Source organism: Lolium rigidum, chromosome 4, assembly GCF_022539505.1.
Source record: "Lolium rigidum isolate FL_2022 chromosome 4, APGP_CSIRO_Lrig_0.1, whole genome shotgun sequence".
NCBI classification, from domain to species: domain Eukaryota; kingdom Viridiplantae; phylum Streptophyta; class Magnoliopsida; order Poales; family Poaceae; genus Lolium; species Lolium rigidum.
The window spans coordinates 13,197,906-13,211,275 of NC_061511.1; the positions used below are offsets into that span (position 1 = coordinate 13,197,906).

The following is a 13,370-nucleotide window of genomic DNA, read 5'->3' on the forward strand; positions in this document are numbered from 1 at the left end:
AGGCTATACTCCATGCATATATATGTGGTGTAAAGTTGGAACACACCAAAGAAACTAAAATAAAGCAAGATAAGACTTTCAGTTTGTGAACACAGTGCAAAGATAGCCACTGCAATGGAATGTGTAATCTAGAAATAACTTAAATACATGTGCAGTAAGATCAGCAAGAACACAGTCCATACCCTCACAATCAGTTTATACTTGCCAACTCTATAAAGAAAAAGCTTCACTTGCCACCAACAGAAGAATGGTCTACAAACCACACAAATTTCATCAAACAGAAAGCGACACATATTTACAAAAATAGGAAACCATCAGTTCGTTCCTTTATTACATATATTATGTGAAAATATAGTCTGGTATGAAACTAAAATCGCAGTGGTACAAGAGCTAAATTTTCCGTACTAAAATAATGCACTGAAACAAGTTACGAAATATAGAATGTCATGGCTAAAAAGCTGGTAATTCCACTTCTAGACTGCTATAACAACTGAATCTTGAATGCATGATTCTCTGAAGCAAAACAGTAGCATGGAGCTGATTATTTATTCATACTTTCTACCTGTTCGGTTGTTCGTTCATCATTAAGGTAAAAATGACAGAAGTTTACGTAAGAGCTTAAGTGTCGAATAGTCTGGGGTTTGTTTTTATATAAAAGAGTATCTCCTCATGCTGCCCACAAAACCTCATGCCATATAATTCACACGAAAAAATCAAATATAGTAGGTACTCACCTAGAGCTTGCAGATTAAAGTATCACATAGATTAATTATGTAGTGCAACCTCTTTGGATTATTCTCACACACCTTGTAGTAACAGATTACATATCATATATAGATAAGATTTATGGGGATTAAACTAAAACATGGTCAGAGGATAATTAAGGAGGAAAAGAGGATCACCTCGTCTCAATGCCATGGAAATGCGGCACACTACAAGAAGACCCCCTCTACAACAACGCATCTATGCGTATCTAAATGTCAATATAGGCGTTGCTAGGGCCTCTACCAACGGATAAAAATGTGTTGCGTTTTTTTGGTGTTGCAAGGGTACAATGCAACACATATACACGCGTTGGTAACCAATGGTCCAAGCGTTGCAAAATAGCTACATATTCCAAGCAACAACTGTATGCGTTGGTAGGTCATTTTCTATATTGATTGAAAATTATATTTTGCAAAATAGAAATTTTTATTTTCAGGGATTGTTTGACTACTCTGGAATATGGCGCAATTTGTTTCTCACCAAGAGAACATGGTTCATATGTGAGATACCACATCCCATGGAAATCGTAGAATATATGAATGATCACAACAAATTCAATATTTATTATTAGAACACCACTCCATACACAAAAATTATCTGAAGGGTACACAATTACAATGTTGCATCAAAATATCATATTCTACCTAGTGCTCTATAAATTTGTATTGGAACACCATTCCAAAGACGAAAATTATCGAATGAATAAACAATCTCTCGTCAAAATATCATATTCTACCTAGTGCTATATATATGTTCTTTCTGATATTTGGCCGATCATATTCAAAGCTGATATCCAAATAGCAAATCTTGCCGATTTCCGGGGCCTGCAAATACAATTTTTGTTTTCAGTATCAAAGTGGCAAAAGGATTGTGAAGGGTATGGTGAATTTTACTACGTACTTGCCTAAAAAATTGTAGGTATACTTACCTTCGTGGCATGCCAAAGCTAAGTTAGCACACAAGTCATTTCTGCACTAGATTAGAAATAGCCAAGACATGATCTGAACAAATCCATCAAACAGTTTGTCAAAACACTCTTAAGTAATTGGATTGTCCATCTAACATAAGATCAAAATTAATAGTGCGTCAAAAAAAGATCAAAATTAATAACCAACTTATTCATAGATTGGTCAATAACAGTAGCACAAAGCAGAACTGGACGGGATATAAATGGCAAAAAAGGGGAGGAATTCATATATTCCGGTCGTCTTGCCGTTGGTTGTTGATACTGATGTGCGCTAAGGGAAATGGTAATATAATTTTGGCAAAAGAGTACTAGTGATATTGGTCGTCTAATCGTGCACTAAGAATATTGAGATACAAATACTTGTACGCTACAGTGTTTATGTATAACTTAAGCTAAAGAGACGGTTGTCTTAATATGAATGGAAATACACTGTTTTCAATATTTCATATGACACTATGGAAGGTGTAAAGCTGCTGTACTTTTGTAAAAGGAAAATACATACCTCAAATCCAAAATGCAGTGGAGCGTGTTCTTTTATCTCTAATGCTGTAGTGGCCTTCTCCATTTCTAGCGATTTAACATGATACATCAAAGATAACTAAATGCAGAAGATTTGGATCAAATGGATCTTGGCGCAAAGCAAAGAATTCTGGCTTCAGTACAACCGTAATCTATTAATAAGTGTTCAACTTGCCAGCTTACATACAAAGATGGAATCATGGTAAGATGCGGATAAAAAAAAAATCAGCTAGCTACGTACTATTGAAAAACTGAAAAAGCTATATGAACCTCATCCCTCTGTACTATTCGTGTCGAATTCTGGTAAGTGTCCAATCGTCCGTAACATAATCTTATATCTTCAGCTTAGGCCCCCATCTAAAAAATCCAAAAGGCAAGAAACTGATTGCAGATGAGGAGCTCACGATGACAGGAGTGGGCACAGATGCACAAAAAAATACCTAGAAAACTGAAGATAACGGGTCAAGCGAGGGAAAATGGAAGACGAGTCTGACAGGGGGAAAGCGAAATTGCACGCCGTCACAGATCTTCCACAGCCGAGACCTTTTTCCACCGCGCCCCCTGTGCTCCAACCTCCAACACGCCGTCGCGGATCTTCTTTAGACCATCTTGGCTGCACTAGAAGCGGTTAGCGGATTTAGGGGATCTCAACATACACGAGCACGAAGGTGTAGCGATTCATACCTTCGGGACGTCCGCGCTCTAAATCACATCCATCGGAAGAAAGGAGTGGGAGGTTGCAGCGTGAGCCAGGTCACCGACCCACCGGCGAGGGACGCGAAGTTCGCCCATGGCGCCTTGAGGTGGGCGGCTAGGTTTGGAGGAGGAGAGGAGCTGAACTTGTTGGGTGCGGGAGGTGGGGTTAAGGGATAGGTAAATGAGACGTGCTTAGTGGGCTGGGCTTATAAATTAATTTCTTCTGGTTGAAATATGTACAACAGACAACGGATGTACCCCGCAATACATACATATGTATCTACGATACATGTGTGCAACGAATATTTAAGCCGTTGCTGGGTATGTATTGCTTTACGAGGGTTGTTGTTGGCTAAAAGGCTGGTAATTCCACTTCTAGACTGCTATAACAACTGAATCTTGAATGCATGATTCTCTGAAGCAAAACAGTAGCATGGAGCTGATTATTTATTCATACTTTTTACCTGTTCGGTTGTTCGTTCATCATTAAGGTAAAAATGACAGAAGTTTACGTAAGAGCTTAAGTGTCGAATAGTCTGGGGTTTGTTTTTATATAAAAGAGTATCTCCTCATGCTGCCCACAAAACCTCATGCCATATAATTCACACGAAAAAATCAAATATAGTAGGTACTCACCTAGAGCTTGCAGATTAAAGTATCACATAGATTAATTATGTAGTGCAGCCTCTTTGGATTATTCTCACACACCTTGTAGTAACAGATTACATATCATATATAGATAAGATTTATGGGGATTAAACTAAAACATGGTCAGAGGATAATTAAGGAGGAAAAGAGGATCACCTCGTCTCAATGCCATGGAAATGCGGCAGATCGTGCTCCGTATGCCAAACGCCAAAATCTATAACCAGATCACCCAAACCATAAATCAATCGTGGATCATGCAACCTGAAGTAAAATACCAGCAACACCAACCACAACCTAGTAGGCTACAAACAACACCAGCGTGCAGCTAGCAAAGCGCGCACGGTCAAACACAACAAGCAACCATGAAGAGAGCAAAACTTGGAACTTGGGAAGGTACCTTGCTAGGCGCTGGCAATGGGCGTAGCGGTGATGGCACATCGGAACCCCCATCGCTGGTCCTCTTTCTCCTTGGTCCAACGACAACAACAATTTTGGCTATTTTACATCTCCAATGGTCACCAGCTAGGCCATTTCCTTGTCCTTAAATAGTACATACAACCATATTAGCTAGGATTTTTATCAAGAGAGACAAAAATGGATCAGCACAAACAAAGATAAGATTTTCCCGTACATGAGAGAGAGAGAGAGATAGAGGGATAGAACCTCATGTCTTCTATGAAGAACACGCTGCTCCTACCGGATAAATTATGAAAGCAGCAACATAATTGGTTACACAGAGACAATTTTCCGCATGCTAGTGAAACACCAACATATATACGAACCCAGGCATAGCTAGTGAAACCAATACATTACATAGATATGCTAATTAGTTTTCTAGTAACTTCACTGTGAACCACTCACTAATTTCTAGAAAAACATAGATATCGCATAGGTAGATGCACTCACAATTAGCTTCCCCTAAATCTCTGCCCTGCCAATTTCACTCCATCAATTAGCAATGTATGAAGGTTTCTTCACCTTCAAAAATTAGGTGTATCAATCAATTATGTTAGCAGTCCTCTTACGGTTAAAATGTAAAAAAAAAAATCGAACTGCAGAAAAAATAGATATTACATAGGTAGCCACACTTACATTTAGTTGTCCCAAATCCCTGTCATGACCGTATCATCCTCCCTTTCCAATATTGTTGACTGGCCATCTATATGTGTCTTTGTGTACAAACAATGAGAAGAACTACCAGCCAAGAAGGAGAGCACATCAGCGTCCGATTGCAAACCATGCTTCCTTAACAAAATCGATTAAGATGTAATTAAAAGCATGTCCAGGCATGAACCAATGAAATATCTCGTAAGAAGAGTACGTACAAAGTATGGCAGTTTTGACCTTTTAATCATTTGTCTCGGAACACCGGTGAGGCACTAATGAAGCACTGCTTAATGTCAGCCATATAATACATCTGTTATTAGACAAAAAAAGAGCAAAAACTTGAGCTATAAGATAGTTTAGAAATGATCCTAGAAATCTAAGAAATATTATGTGATGCATGTCTCAAATAATCGAGCACAAAAACATCTTTCCCGGAATTTTCTCATATATTTTATCAATGATAGAGCCTGGATGTCTTGCCCAACTGAGATAAAACATAAAATATAATGAGTAGTTAATTACAGAGATAAAACATCATGCTTGCATAAATCTAATTTCAGATCAATTTATTTCTTCCATCTGAGCATAAACTGTAAGAACATCACCTACGGACATGGTCGCGTGTCAGGAAAGGGTGAAAACTAATCTAGGCAGGAGGGCACAAAAATTCGTATGTCCTATCACCTAATCTTGTACCTATATCCAGAGCACATAACTCAAATATAAACCAAAAGCACCTTGTGTCCAGTTAATGAAACTGATTGTTTCCTATGTAAAAGACACCTCCTGCCATCTTAGATCACTGTATGATTAACCTGTGTGAGATTAACCTGTGAATAGTAGCAGGAAAATTAACCAAAACAAATTGACTGAATGATCAAAAGAAACACACAAAATCCAAAGGGAAACCAACCTGAATAAGGTTTGAACCAAACACGAACAAGAGAGAACCATGACCGAAAGGACATCCCTTGCAAGAATGAAAGGAAACCACCCGGAGCCAAACTGAACCGAGTTCTTCATGGCTTCCTCGAGGCGTCTACCTCATCTCCCGCAATCTCGCTTGGACCTGGATCAATTCCAACAAAATAGTTGAATGAAAAATGCAAACAATCAGCATGAGAAGTGCTCATTTACATCAATAGAGCACAGGAAAAAACAACGCATTCCTTCAGATCTGGATGCATCCAAAGTTAAAAACCTGGCCAGTTCATGTCTTGCATGAGGATAATGGATCTAGCAGAGATGAATCCATGTATATTTCGCACACACATAGAGAGAGGGGGGAGAGAGGGGAGAAACCTGCGGGGTTCTCAATGAAGATGAGGCTGGGGCAGGCCGCCAACCCACCTGTGCTTCGCCGTTGTCGAATCCTTGATCCCCGCTGTTGGTCGGCTGTGCTCTGGCCCGCCTCCTCTGGCCGTGCTGTGCCTGTTAACGTCCATGTTGCCGATGTTGTTCCAATCGGCGGCCACCACTGCTCCTGTCAATGTTGATGATGGAGGAGGACAGAGCCGGCGACGCGAAGAAAGGGAGGAGGAAGCTGAGCCCAGGGAGGAAGCAGGCCGGAGGAGAGAGGAGCACCGCCGTCGTCCTCTTCCTCCTCTGCTCGTCCCCTGACGCGCTCGCCCGCCAAGCCGTCGCGCTCGCCAGGCCTGTCTCCGCGCTCCTCCCCAAGGACGGCGCCGGCGAGGTGCGCCGCGTAGACCCCGGGAGGACGTGGGTGGCGGTGGCGGGGCGCGAGGCGGGGCGGGGTAGGTGCGGGGCGGGGGCGCGATGCGGGGGCGCGATGCGGGGGCAGGGGCGTGGGCGGCGGCTAGGATTTTTTTCACCCTGGGGCTCGCTTTTATACGAGCCGCGGTGAAATACCAAAAATACCCCTGCGGGTGATCCCAGCCACGGTGGCTGACATGCGGGTCCGGCAAAGGTGGGGCTCACATGCAGCCAGACGCGGGTAACAATCGGCTGTTGCATGGGGTTAGCTAGTGAGGGAAGGGTCCAAAACGAACGGCTGAGATGCACAGATGGAGAGATCCGATGGCTCACGTGCACTGATCGCTGTGAAGCCCCCTATGGGGGCCATCGTTTATACCTTTAGATGAGTATACGCATGAAAAATTATTGATAATTTTATATTTAATAAATTAATAAATAATTGCATACTTTGCAATGTAAAATCGTATAGAAGCCACAAATAATATCTAGTTGAAATAATAACTTTGAAAATTGCATATTTGCCGCACAAATAGTTCAAACGCACCAAACTAGTAGTCTGAAATATGCAAAAAAAACTTATAATACTACATATTTGACGAACTGACGAAGACCAGAAATTAAATAGTCGCGCAACGGGTCGGTTCAGATATCAGAATAGTAGACGAACTGACGGCGTGTGAGATCAAGCTGAAGCGGTTGCAATCGATCAGAAGTTTTCCTTTTTTCCCCCTCCTAGGCCGCATGCACGCACGGAATGACGAAAACCCTCAATCTCAGCAGCTTTGCAGGAATCCATCGATTGAGCGTTGTGTCCGCCGTGATCGAAATGCGAGGTTTGGGCCCTCCTCTAGCGGGGCGACGCATAGTGACCGGTTCGCGATGACGCAAACCTGACCCCGCGACGATGCACGGTCGCGCCGAGTGTCCGCCGAAAAAGACGTAGAACCCACGCGTCAGTGGCAGGCAGGCCGATATTATTCCCGCCAGTGGCTATTCCCCGCGCGAAAAATCAAAGTAGACTGGCGCGAGCAGTCCAGAAGCGATGGACGTCCTCTCCGCCGCAGCCACCACCATGGATGCCGAGCAAACCGTCGCACCCGCCGCCGCCCCACGCTCCCCCGTAGCCACGGCCATAACCAGCATGGAGGCTGCAGCTCCGGCGGAAGCAAAGCGGGCCGCCACCGGCAGCCGGGACGCAAAGCCGAAGGGAGGAGAAAAGCATCGAGGCCGCGAAGCGTCGCGGCCGGCGCAAGAACCTGCAGGAGAGGAATGCAGCGGTCACCGGCCAACAGGCGTGGCAGATCCAGGTGAAAGCCGACATCGCGCAAGAAGCCCTCCATCCGAGCTTAGCGCAGGGCTACATGCTCGTCAAGCGAGATGGGATCGCTGGCGTCGCTCCTCCGGCCTCGTCGGTTAGCTCGGTAAGTTCCCAGCTGCGTCCTGAAACTCCCGCTCCCTTGCAGGGCCACCCGGCATGGCGCCAGTGCAGTTCAACGGCGCGCCGCTGCAGTTCAACGGGGCGCCGGTTCCCGACCTCAACCGGACGCCTAGAAGCGGTGACTCATGCACGGGCGCGACACACAAGACACGTCAGCTGCCGGAGGAGTGGATGCCGCATCCCCGCAACCTGTTCGATGAAATGTCAGCGCCTGCCCCGACGATGGACGACCCGGTACGTGAGCTCTCTCAATATGTGCGATTGCCGTGTATCATGCGTCTAACGTGCAGTCATTCGTAGGACTATTGGAAGGACCCCCATGAGACAGACATCCAGGCCATGATCTTCGGCGGCGGCTTCGTTGGCGACGACCCCGGGACAGGCCCGCAGCATGAGTGGGCACCAACGCAGGATGCGGAGGACATCGCAAACGCACGGCTGTTCTCCACCCAGGCCACTGAAACGCAGCCAACACCTGTGTGTGTCGACGACTTTGACGACGCACCAACAGAGCCTGTCCTCACCACGGACAATGCTACCAAGAAGAAGGGAAGAGCCACAGGACACAAGAATTCATCGACGACGAGAACAAGTGTGTGTGCGACGCGTGGCTGACAACAAGCCATGACTGCATCAATGGCGCCCAACAAAAGGGCAAGGTGTACTGGGCTAAGGTCATGCAGGAGTATAACGAGACGAAGATGCACCCACCCTACCACATCCCAAGCCCTCGCACGGAAGAGTCCCTCAAAAAAGATGGAATTACATCAAACAAGAGACAACAAGTTCTGTTCGGCCGTCGAACATTGCAAAAACAACCCCGTTAGCGGCGCTAACGTCATATCAGTGGTAAACAAGAGACAACCATGATCATTCTATTGTATGTGCATCATTCTATGTGCATCATTCGCGGCTTTGGCGTGATTGCAGGTATCCCGGGCCTTAGAGAGGTTCAAGGTAGTGCATAAGAAGGGCTACCATATGGTCCATTGCTGGGACAGGCTCAAGGACGCGCAAAAGTGGAGGACAAGCTTTGCGGCCTACGATGAAGCTGTGAAGAATGGGACAACGGTCAACCTCGACGGCGAAGATGACGATCATGGCCGTCAAGCCCTTCCACCTCGTCCGCGCGGCCATAAGGCAACCAAGGCCGATCTAGCCCGGGAGGCACAGGCCTTTGCGTTCACCCAGAGCATGGAGAAGATGATGGCCGACAATCAAGCCGCCTTGGTTGCTAGGGACGGGAAGAGCCGTCTGGAAAAGGAGGCCGCAACTGCCATCTTCCTCAACCTCACGAAAGAGATCATTGAGGTCCAAAGGATGGACGTCGAGGCCAAAAAAGCAGACACCGAGGCCAAATTTCGCGATGCCGAGGCCAGGAGGATGGACGCCGAGGCCAAGACCCGTGTAGAAGACACAAGGATCATGCTAGCCGACTTGAGCAGCGTCGATGATGACACCAGGGCCTGGTTCATGAAGAGGCGCGCCGAAATCCGCGCGCGAGACGCCTGATCGCCAGCGCCATGCGCCCAACACCTTGGCCTCCTTTTGGACTTTTTAAATTGTTGTTTAGGCCTTGTTGTGCTTTTTTTTGGACTCCACTTTGCACCGTACCATGTGCAAAGTGGAATGAACTTATTTCAGACCTTTGAGGCTATAATTTCGTGCAAATTTAAGGCTGCAACCTCTTTTTTGAATTCTAGCCTGCGCCGAAAATGCGTCGCCCGCTAGAGCGATCACCAGACGCAAACGGACACACGACCATTTTAGCGTCCATCAGGCGACGCAAACGGATGCCCGCGGACAATTTGAATGTCCGAAATACGTCGCGGCGCTGGAGATGTCCTACCAGTACTACACGGAACGACCAGGTAGCTAAGCAATTTTGCGTTTGCACCGATCATTCTCTTTTTTCTTCCCCTACTAGTACTACGATGAATGACCATAATCCAGGGTATACCCTCTGTGTCCGCCACTGCAAGGGGCATGCAGATAAGGTAATCAGACTGTAAAGACATGAACCTGGGAAACCCGCTTCTTTCGGCACCTGCCAAGTTAGAAATCAGTTGGAACAAATCACATAAACAGTGCCTATGAATTCCTGACACCTACCATCTCCATGGTATCATTCTATATCCATCCCACGTATTTCTTTTTCTGTATGAACTTGTGTGCCATGTAACTGGAACATGTCAACTTCAGCTAATATATCCCTTATCTTTTCTACTGGAACTTCTAGATTTTACTTGTTTCCTCCTCATTTTCTCCTTGATATGAGCGGCAAGCACTTTTATATATAGAGGCTGGATGGCTTGGAGTACCGTTTTAAATTGAGGTGGGGTACCATTGATATTAGCCACGTTTGAAACCGCCACTGTCTTAAAGTCCGCATGCTTTGCCCCGCTGAGTAGCAAATCCATATCAAGCTTGTAATTGTACTATTGCAGCTCTACATAACGTGTACTATATGCAATATTATCAAAGGAAAAAAGGGGTAAATCGACTTGTAACTTCATGTATTCATGATATTGAATCCCTCACCATCAATTGATCTATATAAGCACTCTTATGCACCTACGGACATACCTTTGGTAAGCCGTCTAGAAAATGTTATTACTAATGAATGAACCAATCTTCCACCATTCTAAAGCTGCATTAATCTTGATACTAAATTTCAGCCAAATATTTATTATCTATCTTGGGATCACATCAATGTATGCAGTTTCATAGTAAGAAACACAAAGCTGGTACGCATTTCTTACCATGGAAGTATGAATATAATTTGCTGCAGTGGCTTTTTAATGTACCTTTGCAGTGTACTAATGAATACTCAAGACATGAACAATAATTAGCCTTTGCTAAATATTCTGAGTTCAGTGCAGCAAAAATAATTATGGACCAGTGGCTTTTTCATGTACCTTCGCATTGTACTAAACCCTCTTGCCCCCGCGCGGCGGCGCCGCGCCGCGCCAGGGCGGCCGCCGGCGCTCCTCCTCGTCTCCCCTCGGCGCCCTCCTCCCCCGCCGCCGCCTAAGGCGCTGCCAAGCAAAGCCTTGGTGGCGTGGCGGCAGCGGCGGACTGTCCTCGGTTGTGGACAGGCGCGCACGGCGGCGGTGATCCGCTAGGCCTTCCCTGATGCAGCGGTGCGGGAGGCGGCAGCGACGCTGTTGGCAGTGAGGCGCTATCGGGCCTCTCTTGCGTCATGAGGAATCCTAGGGCAGCAGCTCTAGGCATGGCGGTGGTGCCCACCTTCTCCGTCGGAGGTGGTTGACCGGATTGGGGCTGGTTTGTGGCGATCTCCTGATCTCACATCTAGTCCTAGCAGCGAGTTGGGAATGCGCGGCTGCCGGTGAAAACCGTGCTCGACCCTCGTCGTGGCGGGCGATGGTGACGTCACGCGTCATAACCTTCTTGAAGGCATCACCGTTGCAGCCTATGTCTACTCACTAGTGCCGCTCCGGGGGAACCCTAGATCTGGGTCTCCCGGATCGGACGATGGTGGTGCTCTATGCGTCGTTCTACCTCTTGGGGCATAGTTTGTGGAGCAGCTGTTGGATAGTGGTGGGTTGCGGTGGTGTGGTGTTCATATACCGTGTCGGCGATGGTGAGTCTCGGCGGCGTGGCGCAGCGGAGTATCGGTGTTGGATGCGGGATGAAGAGCACGCGCAGGATGGTGGTGTTGTTAGGCGTCATGGTGGCGTCGATGCCAGGTCTAGCAAGGTCAATGCGGTGATCCCTCTTAGAGATGGGTGTGAGGAAGACGACGGTAGCGATTTTTGTGGCGTGTGCAATGGCGTGCGCTCAGGATTTGCTTGACTGGTTGTGCTTCTCACCCGCCAATGGGCGGCTTGGGAAGGCATTCAGTTTTAGATGATGTGTGTTGGTGTATTGGCAGGGTAATTGCCCTGTTCATGGTCACCTCCTTCATCGCTCTTGTAGGTATAGTGAGTTGTCGCTGAAAAAGTGGCTTCGAGTTGATCTTTGTATCTCCCTTATAAGGCTTTGCGAATAATTTAATAAAAAAAAGTTGTGTGCATCCTTTGAATGCAGAGGTTGGGGCGATGCTCCCATTTCGGAAAAAAAAATAAACCAGTGTTACGGCCACACCCAAAGAAATTATCTAGATTAAAATTTTAAAAAATGAAAAGTCTAATACCTATTTGAGGAAGCAAGCAACTGACTAATCAATTGAACGCCGTCAACTGAAGGAGAGAGAGGTTCATATTTGGAGGCAGTTTGAGCGCTGGTTTATGTGTATGTACACTGCTATCCCGTTTTAGCTATGGGAAAGGTTCTTCTGATGTAGCTTTCGTTTTCATATATATTGACTAGGTGGAAAGATACCTCCCTCATCATGGCGAACAAAGGGGACCATATTGGTCAGTGTACTACATGGTAGACACACAGAATGCGTACGTGTTACAACTCTAACAACCCTCTTAGTCTAAACTTCGATGAAGGTCACGAACAACGCAGCGTCCGAAGGATTTGGATCATTTTTCTTTCCATATTGTGTGGAATCAACAACGATGTTCGGTTCTAGTATTTGGTTATTATTATTGAAAATATAGAACCCTAATTCTTGTGTGTTGTATTGCAATGACCCTTATGGGGTATATATAGAGGTACATGACTTGGAGCTAAGATATCTAACGACTTGGGATACAAGAAGATCCTAGTCTATCTCTAATTATACACATACTCTAACATTCCCCCTCAGTCGTAGATGGAGTGAAGCGAACGCTTGCGACTGGAGAAGTCATGCGCTCCCGTCGCTTCTCCTCCTTGTCATCACCGGCGTCCCCTTCTGGTTCCTTCTCTTCCCTCCCGCAGTCACAACGGGAGTGTCGTGGGCGCAAGTGACGACGCGGACGCTGTTGACTGGAGTTCTTGAGTTGCCGTAGACGTTTTTTTGATGTCGAGGTAGCCGAGCATGGTGTAGTCGTGGTCGAGGTGTGGTCGATGTCGTAGTCGTCGTATGTGGTGTAGCCGTATTCGCCAAAGGCGCAAAAAATTACGCGTTTTTGGTCGTAGGGTTTTAGGTTTTGCGCGCGGCGGCAACGATTCTGCGGTGGCGGCGGTTTTTGTCATAGCGCGGCGGCAGCAGCGGTTCTGTGGCGGCGGCGGGTTTTGTCATAGCGCGGCGGCGGCACCGGGTCTGCGGCGGCGGCGGGTTTTGTCGTAGCGCGGCGGCGGCAGCGGGTCTGCGGCGGCGGCGTATTTTTGTCGTAGTGCGGCGGCGGCAGCGATTCTGCGGCAGTGGCGGGGTTTTTGTGTCGTAGGCGGCGACTGTAGTGTTGACGAGGATGTCGGCGGAGACCATGTTGATGTAGACCTTGGCGATGTCATCAGCTATGTAGAACTCGACGTAGCTCTTGATGTAGTCGTACAGCTTGACGTAGTTGCTCGGGGTCGGTGTAGTTTGGCTCGGTGCAGCGCAGATTGGTTCATGTATTGCAGCTTGATGAAGATGGCGGGTTCGTGTTGTAGATCGGTGATGTTGTTCAGCGCGCT

At 46.7% G+C, this 13,370-nt stretch overlaps 2 long non-coding RNA genes across 2 annotated transcripts; both read right to left on the reverse strand.

The window, feature by feature from the left end:
• Nucleotides 1-3,562: 3,562 nt before the first annotated feature.
• On the reverse strand, nt 3,563-4,022 carry LOC124708088. Its single transcript, XR_007005043.1, has 3 exons — nt 3,993-4,022; nt 3,752-3,809; nt 3,563-3,655 (listed from the first exon to the last, which is right to left on the reverse strand). It is a non-coding gene; the product is annotated as an uncharacterized LOC124708088 (long non-coding RNA).
• A 67-nt stretch (nt 4,023-4,089) lies between these two features.
• On the reverse strand, nt 4,090-4,358 carry LOC124708039. The gene is made up of 2 exons (XR_007005037.1): nt 4,259-4,358; nt 4,090-4,135 (listed from the first exon to the last, which is right to left on the reverse strand). It is a non-coding gene; the product is annotated as an uncharacterized LOC124708039 (long non-coding RNA).
• Nucleotides 4,359-13,370: the final 9,012 nt, after the last annotated feature.